Genomic DNA, 22,062 nt, shown 5'->3' on the forward strand with positions numbered 1-22,062 from the left:
ATATCATTAATCCACGAGTAACATTCCCTTCAGGAGTCATCTATCGATGGAGTGTGGAATGAGTCTTTGTAGTCTTGGTCATATTATGGAATTTCCGACTTTGGGTATTACTTCCTGCCATCCGTAAGTTACATCAGTTGGTATCCTTACCTTTTGGATTTTGCTCTTTCTCGCCCTCAGAGTTGGCTGCCCAGTGGTGTCGAAAATCCCTTGTCCACTGGCCCATATAGCCCTTCGGTGGTTTTCCTCTTATTAACAGGTACTATGTTGAAGAACTGTGGCATTTGAATGTGTCGTCAGTTAGCAATTAGCTAATCCTTCTTATTTTGCTTAAGACCTTATCACAATTGCCTTAACGTAACGTATAGTATTCCAGGACCATAATCTCATATTGTTCCTCCGCCGCTAGTTCTGATTCTTCCATCTCGCGTGATCATACCAGCACTAACACATTAAGTTCCATCAGAATTTCAAGGTTAAGCGTGCTGGGGCGAGAGTAATACTGGGATGGATGACCTTCTTGGGAAGTCTTCGTGTCGCATTTCATTATAATCATTGCCATAATGTGTGGGGCACTCAACTCAGCTCCAGATTTACCTTAGTGTTGTCTCACGAGTCCTTATGTTTTGCCCTGTCCTTTCGTCTGTTATCTTGCATCCAGTATTGGCGTAGACCTTTAGCTCCACTATCCTCTATTCACTTTGTGTTCTCCACATTTTCTATCACAAGAGGCTTTCTATTCCTTTTTCTGTGGTTAGTAATCTATCGCAACATCATTTGCGACTAATGCTATAATCAATATTTTGGCTTTTGGTCTAGCATGTTGTCATTATCCTTCGTAATGTCTCTTAAGTTGGTTGATATCCTTTTATGGTTACACTCTTTTATCTTTTATATGCAGCCGTCTTCTAGTGTTATGTTGTTCAGGGTCTTGTCATAAATTTCTTAGCACTGCCTTATGTAGCATTCTGGCTTCCATTCAATTATTGGCGGCTTCTGAACCTTTCTAACTTGGTTCGGTAAGATATCTTAGTGAAGTTTAGACGTCCATCTCAAATATATTCCCATATCGATTGCCTTCACCTTATTTTTGCCATTTTCTCATTAACTTTCCCCCTTTAGAGGGTACTCGTACTTTCCTCTATTTATACTTGTAGTCGTTCTAATTTCAATTAAGCAGTACTAGTATTCTGACGATAACTATTCCAAGTTTTCTTGAAGTAGTGGCTTTGTCCCAACCTATATCCTGTTTCTTGGGATGAATGGAAGTTGTGCCATTTATTCCTTAAGTTTATCATCCTCGTCCCGTAAGGGTTCCACTATTTTTGGGGCGACGTTGTGTACACATGTCATTTCTTTATATCTTAAGCTCCATACTCTTATTGCGTGCTCAACACAAGCTTTTAACTTAATCAACGTATACCAAGTGCGCCTTATTAGTGGTCATACTTTATCCCCCTATAATAGTATCACCCTATTTCGGTTCATACCCATATTCAGTTCCTGAAATCTCTTTGAGGTGCTTTTATTAGAGGTTCTTTCCCCAACTAGTTGGTGGAGAACTATAAACTGTTATCATAAATCATTTTTTTCCAGCCACTGTGGGGAGAACCCAGAACCTCTTACACATCACAGTACTTTCCTTTTATTACTTGACCTACCTGGTCCCCTTTTGAGTTTATCTCGAGTTATGAACAAGTCGTCTAATTTACAATATAAGTTGAGGGTTTGGCATATGTTTTTCAAAAAGAGTGAAACTCATTCGCGGGACATCTTATCCTTCATCTTAAGCCCTCTGTTTATATTCCTATAGTACAAATACGGCTGGAGATACCGTAGTCTGAACTTTACTACTTACATTAGCTTTTGTTCCTCTGAGATAAAATTCTTCAACTGAAAAGGTTCCCCTTATCGACGACCAGAGGGGTACCTATTACAGCTTTAGTTAAACACGGTAGGGGTACTTGGTATCAATTTCTCAGACAACTCAAAAATCTATGTTTCATTTCTTTTTCCCCGTTTTAGGAAAATTTCGGCAGAGTTTCCTCTATACTTCTTACTATCCCACAACCTGCACGCAGAAAATACCAACAACGCCTCACAGGGCCAACACATATATATATATTCAGGTCATATCACAGTCGCACATGGCTTTCAATATCATCTCATATCGCAGCCACACAGGGCTTTCAATGTCAATAATAATATAAAAATACTAGACTAACTTCGTATGTCTAATTTCAAATTGCCTCTGTTGCACTTCCTGTCTGCTTTCCTTTCTGGTTTCAACTTTACATTTCAATATTAGTTCAATACCTTACCTAACGGATATCTTCCGTGCCTTTACTTACCTGCGTGCTTCGTAATGTCCCATGACATCAATTACCTCCTTCTGTTGGTGTCGTCCTTTTGTTAAGATCCAAGGTTAGTATAAGGAATTTTCCTATGACTCGGATCTATAGCACGATCTCAAATAAGAAGGAAAGGAAACATCCTAAATGTCATGTAGCTTCCTGTTTATAGATGTGGCATGCAACACATCGATAATCAAGACTCTACTAGATACGGTCTGCAGACAATCCAAGGACGAACATCTCTGATACCACTTCTGTCACGACCCAACCCCATAGGCCGTGATGGGGGTCCAACCTGGACCCCCCGTATACCTAGCTATCAACTGTGGTAAAATTGAACTGTAAATAAAGCAATATTATGTAACAAAGCCCCACTAAGCGATAACATTTTTGTAAACCTATAGCCCTTTTTGTTTGTATCACAACATGATAGGGCAAGCAAGCCAACAAGGCTGCCATAACATAATATCATATATCATGTACCATGTAGACCTATCTTGAATCACACTGACATACACAACCCACATATATATGTCTGTACACCTCTAAAAATATTAACGACAACACATGGTGGGATAGGGCCCCCGCCGTACCCCTAAATAGACAAAATAATTCTTATACATCAACGGTCAGTATCAAAAACTAGGCTCCGATACAATAGAGCCTCCTCCAGCTGAACTGAGCGGAATCCTAAGCTGACAAACTCCTAAAACTTGTACATGTACCTGCAGGCATGAAATGCAGTCCCTCGAAGAAAGGGGGTCAGTACGACATATGTACTGAGTATGTAAAATGTAACATAATACAACTGGAGGTATATCCGAAACAAAGAAGCAGGAGAACAATTTATCAAATCATGAACATGTACCTGTACTCTGTGAATCATAAAAACATGTATGCTCAAATTTTCAATATAGCCGGCCCCGTCAAGGGTCCGGTGAATCATATATATAGTATCAGTATCAGGCCCCGTGCCATCGTCACCTTATTACAACACATCATCATAGTATCAGTATCAGGCCCCAGGCCATCGTCACCGTATTACAACACATCATCATAGTATCAGTATCAGGCCCCAGGCCATTATATATATACATACAGATGTCGGCCCTTTAGCGAGGGACTCGGTGAAAAATGCAGTGAATTGCACGAATCTGACAATCGGCCCGGGACTCGGAGAAGAAGTGTTACAGTATACACAAGTAGAGTAGTGAGGAAAAAAACACAATTTAAGTCATTATCTGAGACTCAGCTCTATAAGAGGACTAAGTTATTGTTCAATAATTCGAGTAACAGTATAGTCATTTTGGCTGCCCTCTAAATTCCATTAGGGGCTACATTGATTACATTTCGAGGTTCCTAGACATATACCAAAGTAAGACTATTCACTTAAGAATTCCAGAGTATTTGTCTTCGAATAGTTTTATGACTATGAGTTTGTATATTCATACCTATTAAACATATAAGAGTTTCCAGGGAAATAGTTTAACTACCATAGAGTTCAACATCCAGTAGTAAATAAGAGATACTTAAGAATAAAATTACCCCAGAGCTCGTATCACATTCAGCTTACAACTAGGACATGCCAACAGAAGAAAGAGAATGAGCTTTACTTACCTATGCCAATATATGTCAAGAAAAAGTTTTACATACCTCTTGGGAGTTACCCTTTATCCTGCTCGTCTCGTCGTCTTCTGAACCTATTCAATATGAAAGTAATACGAATATCAATTACTCTTAACTTTCCAGCATCTTAGGTTACGCCTTAATATTAATGGAATCTATTTCCGTAGTCGTTTCCTCGACTAATTCTTTAGTTTGTTAAGGCATTAATGAAAATTGGACAGCACCTCCCTTATAATGTGCCCTATCCAAATTTCCAATTATGTCCCTAAGACCTACAACCAACCAACAACAACAACCTGCAGCAATTCACACCAACAATATACAACATAACTCCAAATGACTCATTCAAAAAGACGATATCAAAATAGGGTGTCTAGTCTTTATTCTATAACACCTTTCATTATACGACACGAGGGGTCTTGTGGCTGAAACCAGAAGCATCCACACCCCTTTTATAACGCATTTAGGCCCTGCAACAACACATTACACCCCTGCAGCAACAACTCCAAAGAACGACACTTTATTTCGACAACAATTCACTTCTAGCGACTCCAATTTAGTTTATGCCGAACGTCAAGTGTTCCAATGATATTTACACACTTCCAGCCACCTATAGGACATGTAACATGCTCCATAACAACACCATAAATCTCAAATTTAAATAAGAAACCTTACCTTACTCGAAATTGGCCAAAACTCGCCAAAACTACATCTCGGAAACTCCTTGATTTGCTGAAATGGGGCGGACTGTTTGTGCCACCTCTCCGCTTCCCCAAATTGAAATTTTTGGTTATAAAACACTATTATATAACTTTGTAATACCTCAAATAATTAATTCACGGAACAAAACTCAGAGGCTTACCTTGGCAGCCCCCAAACCCGTAGCCCTCCTTATTTGTTCTTCAAGTTTTTCCTTCAACTTTCTTTCAAGTTCTAAGCGTAAGGTTAAAGAAACGATGCCTTATTCATCATCATATACATCTATATACATATATACATATCCACATGCTTGAGGAACACCATAGCTAATTAATTCACGGAGGAAAAATTGAAGAACTCCCGTTATTTCTTCAAAAACGTGGCTGCCTTGTTCCTTTTGATTCTTCACGTTTTTCCTCTTATTTGGCTGATATTTTTGGATGGAAAATGAGTTAAAAGTCAGACAACATGTATATATACACCTCCTTAGGAGGTGACATGTGGTAGCCCCCTAGGGTGACACGTGGCAGCCTCCTAGGGTGCCACCTCGTCCAAGCTTCCAACACAAAACTACCACATGGCAGCGTGGGGTCTATCCCAAGTAGGTGAGTCACCTTCTTGCTTGTCACCTGCCTGCTTGTCACCTGCTTGCTTGTCATCTACTTGCTTGTCACCTGCTTGCTTGTCACCTGCTTGCTTCACTTTCGTAAGTTCGGAAACTAGTTTTTGCTCCCTCTGGTAGGTTCGTAATCTCATCTTATTTTCAGAGCCTATGTAACCCATTCTACCCAAGCTTGGTACGTACTCCAATAGCTTATGTTACACCCCACATCTTCGAACTCGGAATGTCCCTTAAGTTACTTAGAAGCTAGCATGTGAGCCACTTAAGTTACGACACTATCAAACGGCTCTAAGGAAGGGAGAATGTGATACCCCATACTAGAGAAGGTTGGAGATGAAATCATAAGAGTCCGGAAGGAATTGGAGGCCAAGTAATGAGTCGTAGGACTCGATTTACCTATGTAAGCTACTAAGTTAAAAGTCATATGCACTTGAGCTACTTAATCATATATCAAACTTACGTAGCACGGATTACATAGGTACATAAAATAAGACGAGATTACGAGCCCGCGAGGAAGAGAAAAAAAAGACGACACGTGGTAGCCAATGAAAAAGCGACACGTGGCAGCACCTCAAGCAGGCAGGTGACCCACCTGCTTGGGGTCAAGTAGGTGACCCACCTGCTTGGGGGAGGTGGACCCCACTGCCACGTGGCAGCACCCCATTGGCCGTGTGTTGAGGTAGCCCAATAAGGGCTTGACACGTGTCACCCTTAGGGGATGACACGTATCACCTTATATATATATGTGTATATGACTCCTTAGTTGTTCATTATCCAAAAATAGCAGCAGCCTTGGAGAAAAAAAAACGTGAAAGAGGGAAATAGAGAGGCAGCCATCGTTGTTGAAGATTTAAGGTTAGTTTTCCAATTTTCTTCCGTGAATTAATTATATACGGTGTACCTTAAGTACGTGGATATGTATATATGTATTTTAAGACCTTCATGGAAGTAAAACTCCAGCTTTGCAATTGGAATTTGGAAGAGAAAATAAGAGAAAACGTTAATTAATAAACCCGTTTTTGGAAGGGACAGTGGTTAGTAATATTGGTATAACTTCTTGTGTACAGATTGGTTTCGAGTGATTTAATATGTTTTGGAAAGGTATTTCGTGGTTATATAACTTTCATTCAGACTCCAAAATCCAGTTCTACTTGTATCAGCTTGAAAAGTGGTGATGAAGTGTAGAGGAGGTACTGCTCAAATTTGGTTTTGGAAATTCTACACGGACAGCTGTAAGTATTTTGGTCATATCGTTTTGTACAAAATTGATGTAGGGATGATTCGAAATTGTTTGCGACCCTAAGACATATGTATATAACTTTCATGAAGGACGTAAATCCTGTTTCCCTCCATTACCCCTTCGAAACAAAGCGACAAGGTAAAACAGTAAGCTGTCGAGATTTCACATTTTGGATAGTTTTGGCAAGTTTGACAAGTGTAACGTAAGGTAAGGCCTTTCCTTTTAAATTGGAGTTTATGGTATTGTTATATGGTGTATTACACCCCTTGTATACTGCTGGAAGTTTAAGAATGTCGTAGAAATGCTCGACGTTCGAAATAAACTAAATTGCAGTCGCTAGAAGTGATTTGTCATCGAAATAAAGTGTCGTTCTTGTGAGTTGCTGCTGCAGGGGTGTGGCTTGTTGTTGCAGGGGCTAAATATGTCCTAATTTGGGTTAGGGTTCTGCTGGTTGAGACCCCATGACCCCTCGTTACGTATAATTAAAGGCGTCATAAAAATAAAGGCTAGACGCTCTATTTTGATATCGTATTTTCGAATAAGTCGTTTGGAGTTTATGCTGTATATTGTTGATATGAATTGCTGCAGGTTGTTGTTGTTGGTTGGCTGTAGGTCTTAGGGACCTAATTGGAAATTCGTATAGGGTACATTATAGGGGAGGTGCTGCCCAATTTTCGTTAACGCCTTAACAAACTAAAGGACTAGTCGAGGAAACGACTAAGGAAATAGATTCCATTAACATTAAGGCATAATCCAAGATGCTGGAAAGTTAAGAGTAGTTGATATTCATATTACTTTCATATTGAATAGGTTCGGAAGACGACGAGACGAGCAGGATAAAGGGTAACTCCCAAAAGGTATGTAAAGCTTTCTCTTGGCATGTTTTGGTATAGGTTCGTACAGCTATCTTTCTTTCCTTTTGACAAGTTTTAGCCTTAAGTGAAGTGTGTGTGGAATGTGGGGATAATTCCATTCCCAAAACTCCAAGTATGCCTCATAACCCATATCCACTGCTTAGTATTGGAATTTCTGCAAGAATTGAGTATTGCCTAGTAAGGCTTCTATGTATTAAACACTAGTATGTGGAAAGCTATCTCTCATTTTCTTTGATATGTATTTGGTACGAAAGTGAGATTATGATGCCATAATGATTCACCGAGCCCCATGATGGGCCGGGTATGAAATATGTGTATGCAGATCCCATAAAGGAAAGTACATACCATATATAGTTTATTCTCTTTCTTCTTCTGGCATGTCTTAGTTGTAGGTTAAACATGATATGAGTTCCGGGGTAACTCCATTCTTAGCATCTCTTATTTACGTCTGAATATCGAACTTTTATAAAAATCGAACTATTTCCCTAGAAACTTTTATATGTTAAAAAGGTAACAAATGTACAGGCTCCAAGTCTTACAGACTATATGTTAACAAATGTTTCTGGTTCCATAAGTAATTTGGCTTTACTTTAGTACATGTCTAGGATCCCCTTATAATTGAGACAGCCCATAATGGCATTTAGAGGACACTCGAGATGACTACACCGTTACTCGGGTTCTCAAATAAAAGCTTAACTTTCTTATTCTGTCGAGTCTCTGATAACGATTTAAATTGCATATAGTTACTCACTACTCTACTCGTGTATACCATAACACTTCTTTTCTTGAGTCTCGGGCCAGGATATGTTCTCATGCACAGTTCACTGCATTATTCACTGAGTCCCTCAATAGAGGGCCAAGATACGTGTATAAATATATGATGATGTGTTGTAATAAGGTGGTGATGGCACTGGGGCCATGATGGTTTTACAGAGATGACTTTACAGAGATGATTCACTGGACCCCCGAAAGGGCCAGCTATATGATATGACTCGAACATGCATGTTTTTGTAATTCATAAAGTACAGGTACAGGTTTCTGAATTGATATCTTATCCCCTGATTCTCTATCTAAGATATGTTTCCAGTTGTATTATATTATGTTTTACATACTCAGTACACATATCGTACTGACCCCCTTTCTCGGGGGGCTGCGTTCATGCCCGCAGGTACAGATACAGATTTTGGGAGTCCGTCAGCTTAGGATTCTATGCAGCTCAGCTGGAAGAGGCTCCATTGCATCGGAGCCTAGTTTTTGATACTGTCCACGAATGTATAGAAATTGTTTTATCCATTCAGGGGTACGGCGGGGGCCCTGTCCCGCCATATGTTGTCATTTATATGTTTAGAGGTCTGCAGACATGTATATGTGGGTTGTGTATGTCAGTTTGATTAAGCTGGGTCTACATGATATATGATATATGTTATTATGTTATAGCAGCCATGTCGGTTTGCGTGCCCTGTCATGTTGTGGTACAAATAAAAAGGGCTACAGTTTATGAAAATGTTATCGCCTAGTGGGGCGCTGTTACATGATATTGTCTTATTTACGATTCAATGTGACCTCAGCTAATAGATATGTGTATGGGAGGGTCCAGGTCGGACCCCAGTCGCGGCCTACGGGGTTGGGTCATGACAGCTTAAGTATGTAAGACTTCCAAGTTAGTAGCTTATGTAGATAAATCGAGTCCTACGACCCATTACTTGGCCTCCAATTCCTTCCGGACTCTTATGATTTCATCTCCAACCTTCTCTACTATGGGGTATCACATTCTCCCTTCCTTAGAGCCATTTGATAGTGTCGTAGTGTATCCGTCTCACATGATAATGTCCAAGGAACTTATGAGACATTTCGAGTTTAAATAGGGTGGGGTGGAACACCTTTAGAGGGTACTCGTACTTTCATTTGTCTGTACTTTGTTCTACATCTCTATGTCCAATCTCAATTTTTGTCCAATTCCTTTCACCAATCTATTTGATACTGCATCATGTCTCCGTCTATCTGCATATTTTATAACCTGACTATCCGCATACGGAGCCTTGACTAAATTACGAAGCAATGAGAACCTTTCCATATCTAATGTGATGTCTTGTCTACTAATTGATACTTGAATACTGTGACCCAGGGGACAACTCGTCCAAGGCCACCTTCTACTTTTCCGTTTCCAAGAATTACTTAGCACCTGTAATCATTCCAATTCCAATTAGGCAGTGCTAAAATTCCGACGATAAGGTTTTCTTGGAGTAGTAGCTTTATCCCAACCTATATCCTGTGCTTCTTGGGGAGAATAGGAGTTGCTCCATTTATTTTCTTAAGTTTGCCATCCTCGTCCCTTAAGGGTTCCACCATTTTCAGGGCGACGTTGTGCACACGCATTTTTTTTGGTATCTTACGCTCTATACTTTTACTGCGTTCTCAACGCAGGCTTTTAACTTAATCAACGTATACCAGGTGCGCCTTACTAGTGGTCCTATTTTATCCCTCTATAATTGTATCACACTGTTCAATTCATACTTACATATCCCCCTTGTAGTTCATACTCATATTCAGTTCCTGACATCTCTTTAAGGTGCTTCTATTCGGAGCTCTTTCCCCAATTAGTCGGTGGAGAACTATAAACTGTTATCGTAAATCATTTTCCATCCATTATTGGAAGAAACCAGAATCTCTTAACCATCACAGTACTTCTATTAATACTTGACCTAGCTGGTCTCCTTCTAAGTTTATCCTCGAGTTATGAACAAATCATCTAATTTACAATAGGAATCGGGGTTTGGTATTTTCAAAAATAAGTGAAGCTCAATTACTGGACATCTTACCCTTCAACCTAAGCTTCTCTTTTCTTTTTTTTCTTGCCTATAACACAATTATGGTTGGAGATGCCGTAGTCTGAACTTTCTACTTAAATAAGCTTTTGTTCCTCCGAAATAAAATTCTTCAAGTGAAAAGGGTACCCTTTATCGACCACCTAAAGGATACCTACTACAACTTTAGTTGAACACAATAGGGGTAATTGGTATCAACTTTTCAGACATCTCAAAAATTTATGTTTTATTTCCTTTTCCTCGTTCTGGGAAAATTTCGGCAGAGTTTCCTCTAAACTTCTTACTATCCCAAAACCTGCACGTAGAAAATACCAACAATGCCTCACAGGGACAACATATATATATATATATTCATGTCATGTCGTATTACCGCCACAATGCCTCACAGGGCCAATATATACATGTGTTTATCATATTTCCTATTATAGCCACACAGGGCCTTCTACACTATCTCCAAACAACACTGACAAAATTACCCCATATAGTTAACAAAACTTCACCTATCCTGTGCCTGTAGCTCATTTAGTCCCTTGTTCGTCTAGTGACCTAGGAGGTGAAGTATACTCTTCCTCCTCATCTATGTACCATCTACTTATCTGTCCTTCATCATCTCCCTCGCTTAAGTCCATGAGACATGAATAACCCGACGACCTCTAGTTTACCGACGTCCAAGATAAGGGGCTTGATTATGCAGTAACACTTACCGTAGAAGCCGGCTTGACATAGTGCTCCGTCATCACAGCAATTGGCGGGGCTTCCGGAACAGTTTCCCAAATCATTAGACACTCTGGGGCTATCGTCGTTAGGCCTCCCAGGGAATCAGCCTTACTTGTATACTAGGAGTCCTCTGAAGGGTCGGTCTCGATCGAATAACTAGGGTCCTCTGAGGGGTCAGTCTTAATAGAATAGCTCAGACTCTTCCTGCTCGGTCTTGGAGTCGGAGATCTCAGCCCTAAAGGTCCCCTGGGGGCCTTTCCCATACCCCCTCCACTGTTTGGAGCTGGTTTTTCCATCCTTCACCCCGATCTGTACATATCCATGAGAAAATACATTAGAAACAATCTCCTTTTTAGAGACATTACCGTACACATAATAGTTTATTAAGGAGGGATTGTCCTAACGACATAGCTCTATCGCACGATATTAGATACCAAAGAAAGGTAACATCTTAAATGCCCTGTAGCTTCCTGTTTATAGATGTGACATGCAACACATCGATAACCAAGACTCTACTAGACACGGTCTGCAGACAATCAAGGATGAACTCCTCTGATACTACTTCTGTCATGACCCAACTCCGTAGGCTGCGATTGGAGTCCGACCTGGACCCCCCCGTATACCCAAGTATCAGCTGTGGTCAAATTGAATTGTAAATACAACAATATTATATAACACAGCCCCATTGGGTGACAACATTTTCATAAACTTGTAGCCCTTTTCATTTGTATCACAACATGACAGGGCACGCAAGCCGACAAGGCTGTCATAACATAATAACATATATCATATGTCATGCGGACCCAGCTGAATTAAACTGACATACACAACCCACATATATATGTCTGCAGACGTCTAAAAATAAAAATGACAACATATGGTGGGATAGGGCCCCGCTGTACCCCCAAATAGACAAAATAATGTTATACATCTGTGGACAGTATCAAAAACTAGGCCCCGATACAATGGAGCCTCTTCCAGCTGAGCTGCATGGAATCCTAAGCTGATGGACTCCCAAAACCTGTATGCTTGTCACCTGCTTGCTTGTCATCTGCTTGCTTCACTTTTGTAAGTTCAGAAACTAGTTTTTGCTTCATCTTGTAGGTTCGTAATCTCATCTTATTTTAAGAGCCTATGTAACCCATTCTACCCAAGCTTGGTACGTACTTCAATAGCTTAAGTATGTAAGACTTCCAAGTTAGTAGCTTACGTAGATAAATCGAGTCCTACGACCCATTACATGGCCTCCAATTCCTTCCGGACTCTTATGATTTCATCTCCAACCTTCTCTACTATGGGGTATCACATTCTCCCTTCCTTAGAGCCGTTTGATAGTGTCGTAGCGTATCCGGCTCACATGATAATGTCTAAGGAACTTATGAGACATTCCGAGTTTAAAAAGGGTGGGGTGTAACATCCTTTCCCCCTTTAGAACATTCATCCCAGAATGTTAGACAAAACTTCTCTTAGCACCTTATACAAATCGTAGGGAGATTCTTTGCTATTTTCTTAACACATACTTCCATACCAATACTTCATATACTTGTTTCAGAAGTCGGGGTTACCTGTAAATATCAGTTACAGGTGCAAATACTTGTATTTTATGTTCTCTTCAGTTCCTCGATCATCCTCTTTCTGGTTTTGGTTTTTCTATCGTATCTTGATGGAAGGCACGTCTTTAGTCTACAATCTTTTAGTTCGCCAATCTAAGATGGCGATAGGTTTTTTTCCCTCACAGGACTCCATCTCTTGGACCTTATTTATGGAATATACCCTGGGTGGCTCGTTAGTATGTTTGCGAAGCTTTCATTTCTGATGGACTGGGCGTACATTTTCCAAATAAGGTGGTAAGCGCAACTTACAGCTGTGTTGCCCACCTTATGATTAACTTGATACAGTCTAATATATTTTGGGTTAGTTCCCTTTTTTGGGTGACTTCGTTATGAATATCCAATCATCAATTTGAACTCTGAACATCGATGTCAATAATCTGTATATCAGTCCTGCCGACTTTGGGTTTTTATTCAATAGCTTATTTAATCATGTCGGGGCCTTTTTAACTTAATCGGTCTAACATCTACCCATCCAATAAGGGTCTTGCACGTCTTATTCTACCAGTCTTGTACGGAGTCATTAGGATACCAGAGTGGTAGCCATTATGGTAGGTAACCTTAATAAGTGGTGGACAATCATCTCAGTTACTCTTAAAGCCAATCATATATGACGCTGATAACTTGGGAATCGTTAGCCTCGTATAGTTCTTCTCGACTTTCTTCCAAACTTTTACTGGAACCCTATCTGTTGGGTTCTTCTTCTCTTTTTTCCCAATCCTTAGGGGTTGGCTACTGAATAATGCTGAAGTCCCCTCATATAATGTCTCTCATAGTCGTTCTGTGCTTTATCTAACATGATCTGGTATAATTCTGACGGAATTTTGGCATATATACTCGCCATCCTATAGTAACCAGCTAGTTCTGCCAGTTTCATTTAAACTCTTTAACCACTTTCCTTACCCCCACTTGTAACCTTCTAGACACATTATCTTGAGTCATTCTTTACCTTTACAAGAATATGAGAGGGTACAAGAAGTATCCTAGCGCTATCTCGCTAGTCCTCATGTTTTACCTTGCCTTTTTCTCCCTTATCCTACATTCGATGTCGGGGGAGATCTTTGGCCCAATCGTGGCCATATATTATGTAACCCGTACTACCAATTCCATCTTGATAGTTTGGCTTAATCTATCCTTGCATCTCTCGGTAGTTAATTGTAACTTGGGCTTGTTTTCCTGGAATAATAGCTATAGGGATTCCATAAGGTCTTACCATTTCTTCACCCTATAATTTTACACCTTCTCGGCTGAGTAGGTAGCCTTTGCTCAAAGGAGAAGGGGCCAATATCATTAATCCACGAGTAACATTCCCTTCAGGAGTCATCTATCGATGGAGTGTGGAATGAGTCTTTGTAGTCTTGGTCATATTATGGAATTTCCGACTTTGGGTATTACTTCCTGCCATCCGTAAGTTACATCAGTTGGTATCCTTACCTTTTGGATTTTGCTTTTTCTCGCCCTCAGAGTTGGCTGCCCAGTGGTGTCGAAATTCCCTTGCCCACTGGCCCATATAGCCCTTCGGTGGTTTTCCTCTTATTAACAGGTACTATGTTGAAGAACTGTGGCATTTGAATGTGTCGTCAGTTAGCAATTAGCTAATCCTTCTTATTTTGCTTAAGACCTTATCACAATTGCCTTAACGTAACGTATAGTATTCCAGGACCATAATCTCATATCGTTCCTCCGCCGCTAGTTCTGATTCTTCCATCTCGTGTGATCATACCAGCACTAACACATTAAGTTCCATCAGAATTTCAAGGTTAAGCGTGCTGGGGCGAGAGTAATACTGGGATGGATGACCTCCTTGGGAAGTCTTCGTGTCGCATTTCATTATAATCATTGCCATAATGTGTGGGGCACTCAACTCAGCTCCAGATTTACCTTAGTGTTGTCTCACGAGTCCTTATGTTTTGCCCTGTCCTTTCGTCTGTTATCTTGCATCCAGTATTGGCGTAGACCTTTAGCTCCACTATCCTCTATTCACTTTGTGTTCTCCTCATTTTCTATCACAAGAGCCTTTCTATTCCTTTTTCTGTGGTTAGTAATCTATCGCAACATCATTTGCGACTAATGCTATAATCAATATTTTGGCTTTTGGTCTAGCATGTTGTCATTATCCTTCGTAATGTCTCTTAAGTTGGTTGATAGCCTTTTATGGTTACACTCTTTTATCTTTTATATGCAGCCGTCTTCTAGTGTTATGTTGTTCAGGGTCTTGTCATAAATTTCTTAGCACTGCCTTATGTAGCATTCTGGCTTCCATTCAATTATTGGCGGCTTCTGAACCTTTCTAACTTGGTTCGGTAAGATATCTTAGTGAAGTTTAGACGTCCATCTCAAATATATTCCCATATCGATTGCCTTCACCTTATTTTTGCCATTTTCTCATTAACTTTCCCCCTTTAGAGGGTACTCGTACTTTCCTCTATTTATACTTGTAGTCGTTCTAATTTCAATTAAGCAGTACTAGTATTCTGACGATAACTATTCCAAGTTTTCTTGAAGTAGTGGCTTTGTCCCAACCTATATCCTGTTTCTTGGGATGAATGGAAGTTGTGCCATTTATTCCTTAAGTTTATCATCCTCGTCCCGTAAGGGTTCCACTATTTTTGGGGCGACGTTGTGTACACATGTCATTTCTTTATATCTTAAGCTCCATACTCTTATTGCGTGCTCAACACAAGCTTTTAACTTAATCAACGTATACCAAGTGCGCCTTATTAGTGGTCATACTTTATCCCCCTATAATAGTATCACCCTATTTCGGTTCATACCCATATTCAGTTCCTGAAATCTCTTTGAGGTGCCTTTATTAGAGGTTCTTTCCCCAACTAGTTGGTGGAGAACTATAAACTGTTATCATAAATCATTTTTTTCCAGCCACTGTGGGGAGAACCCAGAACCTCTTACACATCGCAGTACTTTCCTTTTATTACTTGACCTACCTGGTCCCCTTTTGAGTTTATCTCGAGTTATGAACAAGTCATCTAATTTACAATATAAGTTGAGGGTTTGGCATATGTTTTTCAAAAAGAGTGAAACTCATTCGCGGGACATCTTATCCTTCATCTTAAGCCCACTGTTTATATTCCTACAGTACAAATACGGCTGGAGATACCGTAGTCTGAACTTTACTACTTACATCAGCTTTTGTTCCTCTGAGATAAAATTCTTCAACTGAAAAGGTTCCCCTTATCGACGACCAGAGGGGTACCTATTACAGCTTTAGTTAAACACGGTAGGGGTACTTGGTATCAATTTCTCAAACAACTCAAAAATCTATGTTTCATTTCTTTTTCCCCGTTCTAGGAAAATTTCGGCAGAGTTTCCTCTATACTTCTTACTATCCCACAACCTGCACGTAGAAAATACCAACAACGCCTCACAGGGCCAACACATATATATATATTCAGGTCATATCACAGTCGCACATGGTTTTCAATATCATCTCATATCGCAGCCACACAGGGCTTTCAATGTCAATAATAATATAAAAATACTAGACTAACCTCGTATGTCTAATTTGAAATTGCCTCTGTTGCACTTCCTGTCTGCTTTCCTTTCTGGTTTCAACTTTACATTTCAATATTAGTTCAATACCTTACCTAACGGATATCTTCCGTGCCTTTACTTACCTGCGTGCTTCGTAATGTCCCATGACATCAATTACCTCCTTCTGTTGGTGTCGTCCTTTTGTTAAGATCCAAGGTTAGTATAAGGAATTTTCCTATGACTCGGATCTATAGCACGATCTCAAATAAGAAGGAAAGGAAACATCCTAAATGTCATGTAGCTTCCTGTTTATAGATGTGGCATGCAACACATCGATAATCAAGACTCTACTAGATACGGTCTGCAGACAATCCAAGGACGAACATCTCTGATACCACTTCTGTCACGACCCAACCCCATAGGCCGTGACGGGGGTCCAACCTGGACCCCCCGTATACCTAGCTATCAACTGTGGTAAAATTGAACTGTAAATAAAGCAATATTATGTAACAAAGCCCCACTAAGCGATAACATTTTTGTAAACCTATAGCCCTTTTTGTTTGTATCACAACATGATAGGGCAAGCAAGCCAACAAGGCTGCCATAACATAATATCATATATCATGTACCATGTAGACCTATCTTGAATCACACTGACATACACAACCCACATATATATGTCTGTACACCTCTAAAAATATTAACGACAACACATGGTGGGATAGGGCCCCGCCGTACCCCTAAATAGACAAAATAATTCTTATACATCAACGGTCAGTATCAAAAACTAGGCTCCGATACAATAGAGCCTCCTCCAGCTGAACTGAGCGGAATCCTAAGCTGACGAACTCCTAAAACTTGTACATGTACCTGCAGGCATGAAATGCAGTCCCTCGAAGAAAGGGGGTCAGTACGACATATGTACTGAGTATGTAAAATGTAACATAATACAACTGGAGGTATATCCGAAACAAAGAAGTAGGAGAACAATTTATCAAATCATGAACATGTACCTGTACTCTGTGAATCATAAAAACATGTATGCTCAAATTTTCAATATAGCCGGCCCCGTCAAGGGTCCGGTGAATCATATATATAGTATCAGTATTAGGCCCCGTGCCATCGTCACCTTATTACAACACATCATCATAGTATCAGTATCAGGCCCCAGGCAATTGTCACCGTATTACAACACATCATCATAGTATCAGTATCAGGCCCCAGGCCATTATATATATACATACAGATGTCGGCCCTCTAGCGAGGGACTCGGTGAAAAATGCAGTGAATTGCACGAATCTGACAATCGGCCCGGGACTCGGAGAAGAAGTGTTACAGTATACACGAGTAGAGTAGTGAGGAAAAAAACACAATTTAAGTCATTATCTGAGACTCAGCTCTATAAGAGGACTAAGTTATTGTTCAATAATTCGAGTAACAGTATAGTCATTTTGGCTGCCCTCTAAATTCCATTAGGGGCTACATTGATTACATTTCGAGGTTCCTAGACATATACCAAAGTAAGACTATTCACTTAAGAATTCCAGAGTATTTGTCTTCGAATAGTTTTATGACTATGAGTTTGTATATTCATACCTATTAAACATATAAGAGTTTCCAGGGAAATAGTTTAACTACCATAGAGTTCAACATCCAGTAGTAAATAAGAGATACTTAAGAATAAAATTACCCCAGAGCTCGTATCACATTCAGCTTACAACTAGGACATGCCAACAGAAGAAAGAGAATGAGCTTTACTTACCTATGCCAAAATATGTCAAGAAAAAGTTTTACATACCTCTTGGGAGTTACCCTTTATCCTGCTCGTCTCGTCGTCTTTTGAACCTATTCAATATGAAAGTAATACGAATATCAACTACTCTTAACTTTCCAGCATCTTAGGTTACGCCTTAATATTAATGGAATCTATTTCCGTAGTCGTTTCCTCGACTAATTCTTTAGTTTGTTAAGGCATTAACGAAAATTGGATAGCACCTCCCTTATAATGTGCCCTATCCAAATTTCCAATTATGTCCCTAAGACCTACAACCAACCAACAACAACAACCTGCAGCAATTCACACCAACAATATACAACATAACTCCAAATGACTCATTCAAAAAGACGATATCAAAATAGGGTGTCTAGTCTTTATTCTATAACACCTTTCATTATACGACATGAGGGGTCTTGTGGATGAAACCAGAAGCATCCACACCCCTTTTATAACGCATTTAGGCCCTGCAACAACACATTACACCCCTGCAGCAACAACTCCAAAGAACGACACTTTATTTCGACAACAATTCACTTCTAGCGACTCCAATTTAGTTTATGCCGAACGTCAAGTGTTCCAATGATATTTACACACTTCCAGCCACCTATAGGACATGTAACATGCTCCATAACAACACCATAAATCTCAAATTTAAAGAAGAAACCTTACCTTACTCGAAATTGGCCAAAACTCGCCAAAACTACATCTCGGAAACTCCTTGATTCGCCAAAATCCTATTCTACTTGTATCAGCTTGAAAAGTGGTGATGAAGTGTAGAGGAGGTACTGCTCAAATTTCATTTTGGAAATTCTACACGGACAGCTGTAAGTATTTTGGTCATATCGTTTTGTACAAAATTGATGTAGGGATGATTCGAAATTGTTTGCGACCCTAAGACATATGTATATAACTTTCATGAAGGACGTAAATCCTGTTTCCCTCCATTACCCCTTCGAAACAAAGCGACAAGGTAAAACAGTAAGCTGTCCAGATTTCACATTTTGGATAGTTTTGGCAAGTTTGACAAGTGTAACGTAAGGTAAGGCCTTTCCTTTTAAATTGGAGTTTATGGTATTGTTATATGGTGTATTACACCCCTTGTATGCTGCTGGAAGTTTAAGAATGTCGTAGAAATGCTCGACGTTCGAAATAAACTAAATTGGAGTCGCTAGAAGTGATTTGTCATCGAAATAAAGTGTCGTTCTTGTGAGTTGCTGCTGCAGGGGTGTGGCTTGTTGTTGCAGGGGCTAAATATGTCCTAATGTGGGTTAGGGTGCTGCTGGTTGAGACCCCATGACCCCTCGTTACGTATAATTAAAGGCGTCATAAAAATAAAGGCTAGACGCCCTATTTTGATATCGTATTTTCGAATAAGTCGTTTGGAGTTTATGCTGTATATTGTTGATATGAATTGCTGCAGGTTGTTGTTGTTGGTTGGCTGTAGGTCTTAGGGACCTAATTGGAAATTCGTATAGGGTACATTATAGGGGAGGTGCTGCCCAATTTTCGTTAACGCCTTAACGAACTAAAGGACTAGTCGAGGAAACGACTAAGGAAATAGATTCCATTAACATTAAGGCATAATCCAAGATGCTGGAAAGTTAAGAGTAGTTGATATTCATATTACTTTCATATTGAATAGGTTCGGAAGACGACGAGACGAGCAGGATAAAGGGTAACTCCCAAAAGGTATGTAAAGCTTTCTCTTGGCATGTTTTGGTATAGGTTCGTACAGCTATCTTTCTTTCCTTTTGGCAAGTTTTAGCCTTAAGTGAAGTGTGTGTGGAATGTGGGGATAATTCCATTCCCAAAACTCCAAGTATGCCTCATAACCCATATCCACTGCTTAGTATTGGAATTTTTGCAAGAATTGAGTATTGCCTAGTAAGGCTTCTATGTATTAAACACTAGTATGTGGAAAGCTATCTCTCATTTTCTTTGATATGTATTTGGTATGAAAGTGAGATTATGATGCCATAATGATTCACCGAGCCCCATGATGGGTCGGGTATGAAATATGTGTATGCAGATCCCATAAAGGAAAGTACATACCATATATAGTTTATTCTCTTTCTTCTTCTGGCATGTCTTAGTTGTAGGTTAAACATGATATGAGTTCTGGGGTAACTCCATTCTTAGCATCTCTTATTTACGTCTGAATATCGAACTTTTATAATAATCGAACTATTTCCCTGGAAACTTTTATATGTTAAAAAGGTAACAAATGTACAGGCTCCAAGTCTTACAGACTATATGTTAACAAATGTTTCTGGTTCCATAAGCGATTTGGCTTTACTTTAGTACATGTCTAGGATCCCCTTATAATTGAGACAGCCCATAATGGCATTTAGAGGACACTCGAGATGACTATACCGTTACTCGGGTTCTCAAATAAAAGCTTAACTTTCTTATTCTGTCGAGTCTCTGATAACGATTTAAATTGCATATAGTTACTCACTACTCTACTCGTGTATACCATAACACTTCTTTCCTTGAGTCTCGGGCCAGGATATGTTCTCGTGCACAGTTCACTGCATTATTCACTGAGTCCCTCAATAGAGGGCTAGGATACGTGTATAAATATATTATGATGTGTTGTAATAAGGTGGTGATGGCACTGGGGCCATGATGGTTTTACAGAGACGACTTTACAGAGATGATTCACCGGACCTCCGAAAGGGCCGGCTATATGATATGACTCGAACATGCTTGTTTTTGTAATTCATAAAGTATAGGTACAGGTTTCTGAATTGATATCTTATCCCCTGATTCTCTATCTCAGATATGTTTCCAGTTGTATTATATTATGTTTTACATACTCAGTACACATATCGTACTGACCCCCTTTCTCGGGGGGCTGCGTTCATGCCCGCAGGTACAGATACAGATTTTGGGAGTCCGTCAGCTTAGGATTCTATGCAGCTCAGCTGGAAGAGGCTCCATTGCATCGGAGCCTAGTTTTTGATACTGTCCACGAATGTATAGAAATTGTTTTATCCATTCAGGGGTACGGCGGGGGCTCTGTCCCGCCATATGTTGTCATTTATATGTTTAGAGGTCTGCAGACATGTATATGTGGGTTGTGTATGTTAGTTTGATTAAGCTGGGTCTACATGATATATGATATATGTTATTATGTTATAGCAGCCTTGTCGGTTTGCGTGCCCTGTCATGTTGTGGTACAAACGAAAAGGGCTACAGTTTATGAAAATGTTATCGCCCAGTGGGGCGCTGTTACATGATATTGTCTTATTTAAGATTCAATGTGACCTCAACTAATAGATATGTGTATGGGGGGGTCCAGGTCGGACCCCAGTCGCGGCCTACGGGGTTGGGTCATGACAGCTTAAGTATGTAAGACTTCCAAGTTAGTAGCTTATGTAGATAAATCGAGTCCTACGACCCATTACTTGGCCTCCAATTCCTTCCGGACTCTTATGATTTCATCTCCAACCTTCTCTACTATGGGGTATCACATTCTCCCTTCCTTAGAGCCATTTGATAGTGTCGTAGCGTATCCGTCTCACATGATAATGTCCAAGGAATTTATGAGACATTTCGAGTTTAAAAAGGGTGGGGTGTAACACCTTTAGAGGGTACTCGTACTTTCATTTGTCTGTACTTTGTTCTACATCTCTATGTCCAATCTCAATTTTTGTCCAATTCCTTTCACCAATCTATTTGATACTGCATCATGTCTCCGTCTATCTGCATATTTTATAACCTGACTATCCGCATACGGAGCCTTGACTAAATTACGAAGCAATGAGAACCTTTCCATATCTAATGTGATGTCTTGTCTACTAATTGATACTTGAATACTGTGACCCAGGGGATAACTCGTCCAAGGCCACCTTCTACTTTTCCGTTTCCAAGAATTACTTAGCACCTGTAGTCGTTCCAATTCCAATTAGGCAGTGCTAAAATTCCGACGATAAGGTTTTCTTGGAGTAGTAGCTTTATCCCAACCTATATCCTGTGCTTCTTGGGGCGAATAGGAGTTGCTCCATTTATTTTCTTAAGTTTGCCATCCTCGTCCCTTAAGGGTTCCACCATTTTCGGGGTGACGTTGTGCACACGCATTTTTTTTTGGTATCTTACGCTCCATACTTTTACTGCGTTCTCAACGTAGGCTTTTAACTTAATCAACGTATACCAGGTGCGCCTTACTAGTGGTCCTATTTTATCCCTCTATAATTGTATCACACTGTTCAATTCATACTTA

At 39.9% G+C, this 22,062-nt stretch overlaps 2 pseudogenes; both read left to right on the forward strand.

Moving 5' to 3' along the window:
- Nucleotides 1-425: 425 nt before the first annotated feature.
- Nucleotides 426-545, forward strand: LOC129890965 (5S ribosomal RNA; annotated as a pseudogene).
- Nucleotides 546-14,277: 13,732 nt separating this feature from the next.
- LOC129890912 (5S ribosomal RNA) lies at nt 14,278-14,397 on the forward strand (annotated as a pseudogene).
- Nucleotides 14,398-22,062: the final 7,665 nt, after the last annotated feature.

The sequence above is a fragment of the Solanum dulcamara genome, chromosome 5, assembly GCF_947179165.1.
Source record: "Solanum dulcamara chromosome 5, daSolDulc1.2, whole genome shotgun sequence".
NCBI classification, from domain to species: domain Eukaryota; kingdom Viridiplantae; phylum Streptophyta; class Magnoliopsida; order Solanales; family Solanaceae; genus Solanum; species Solanum dulcamara.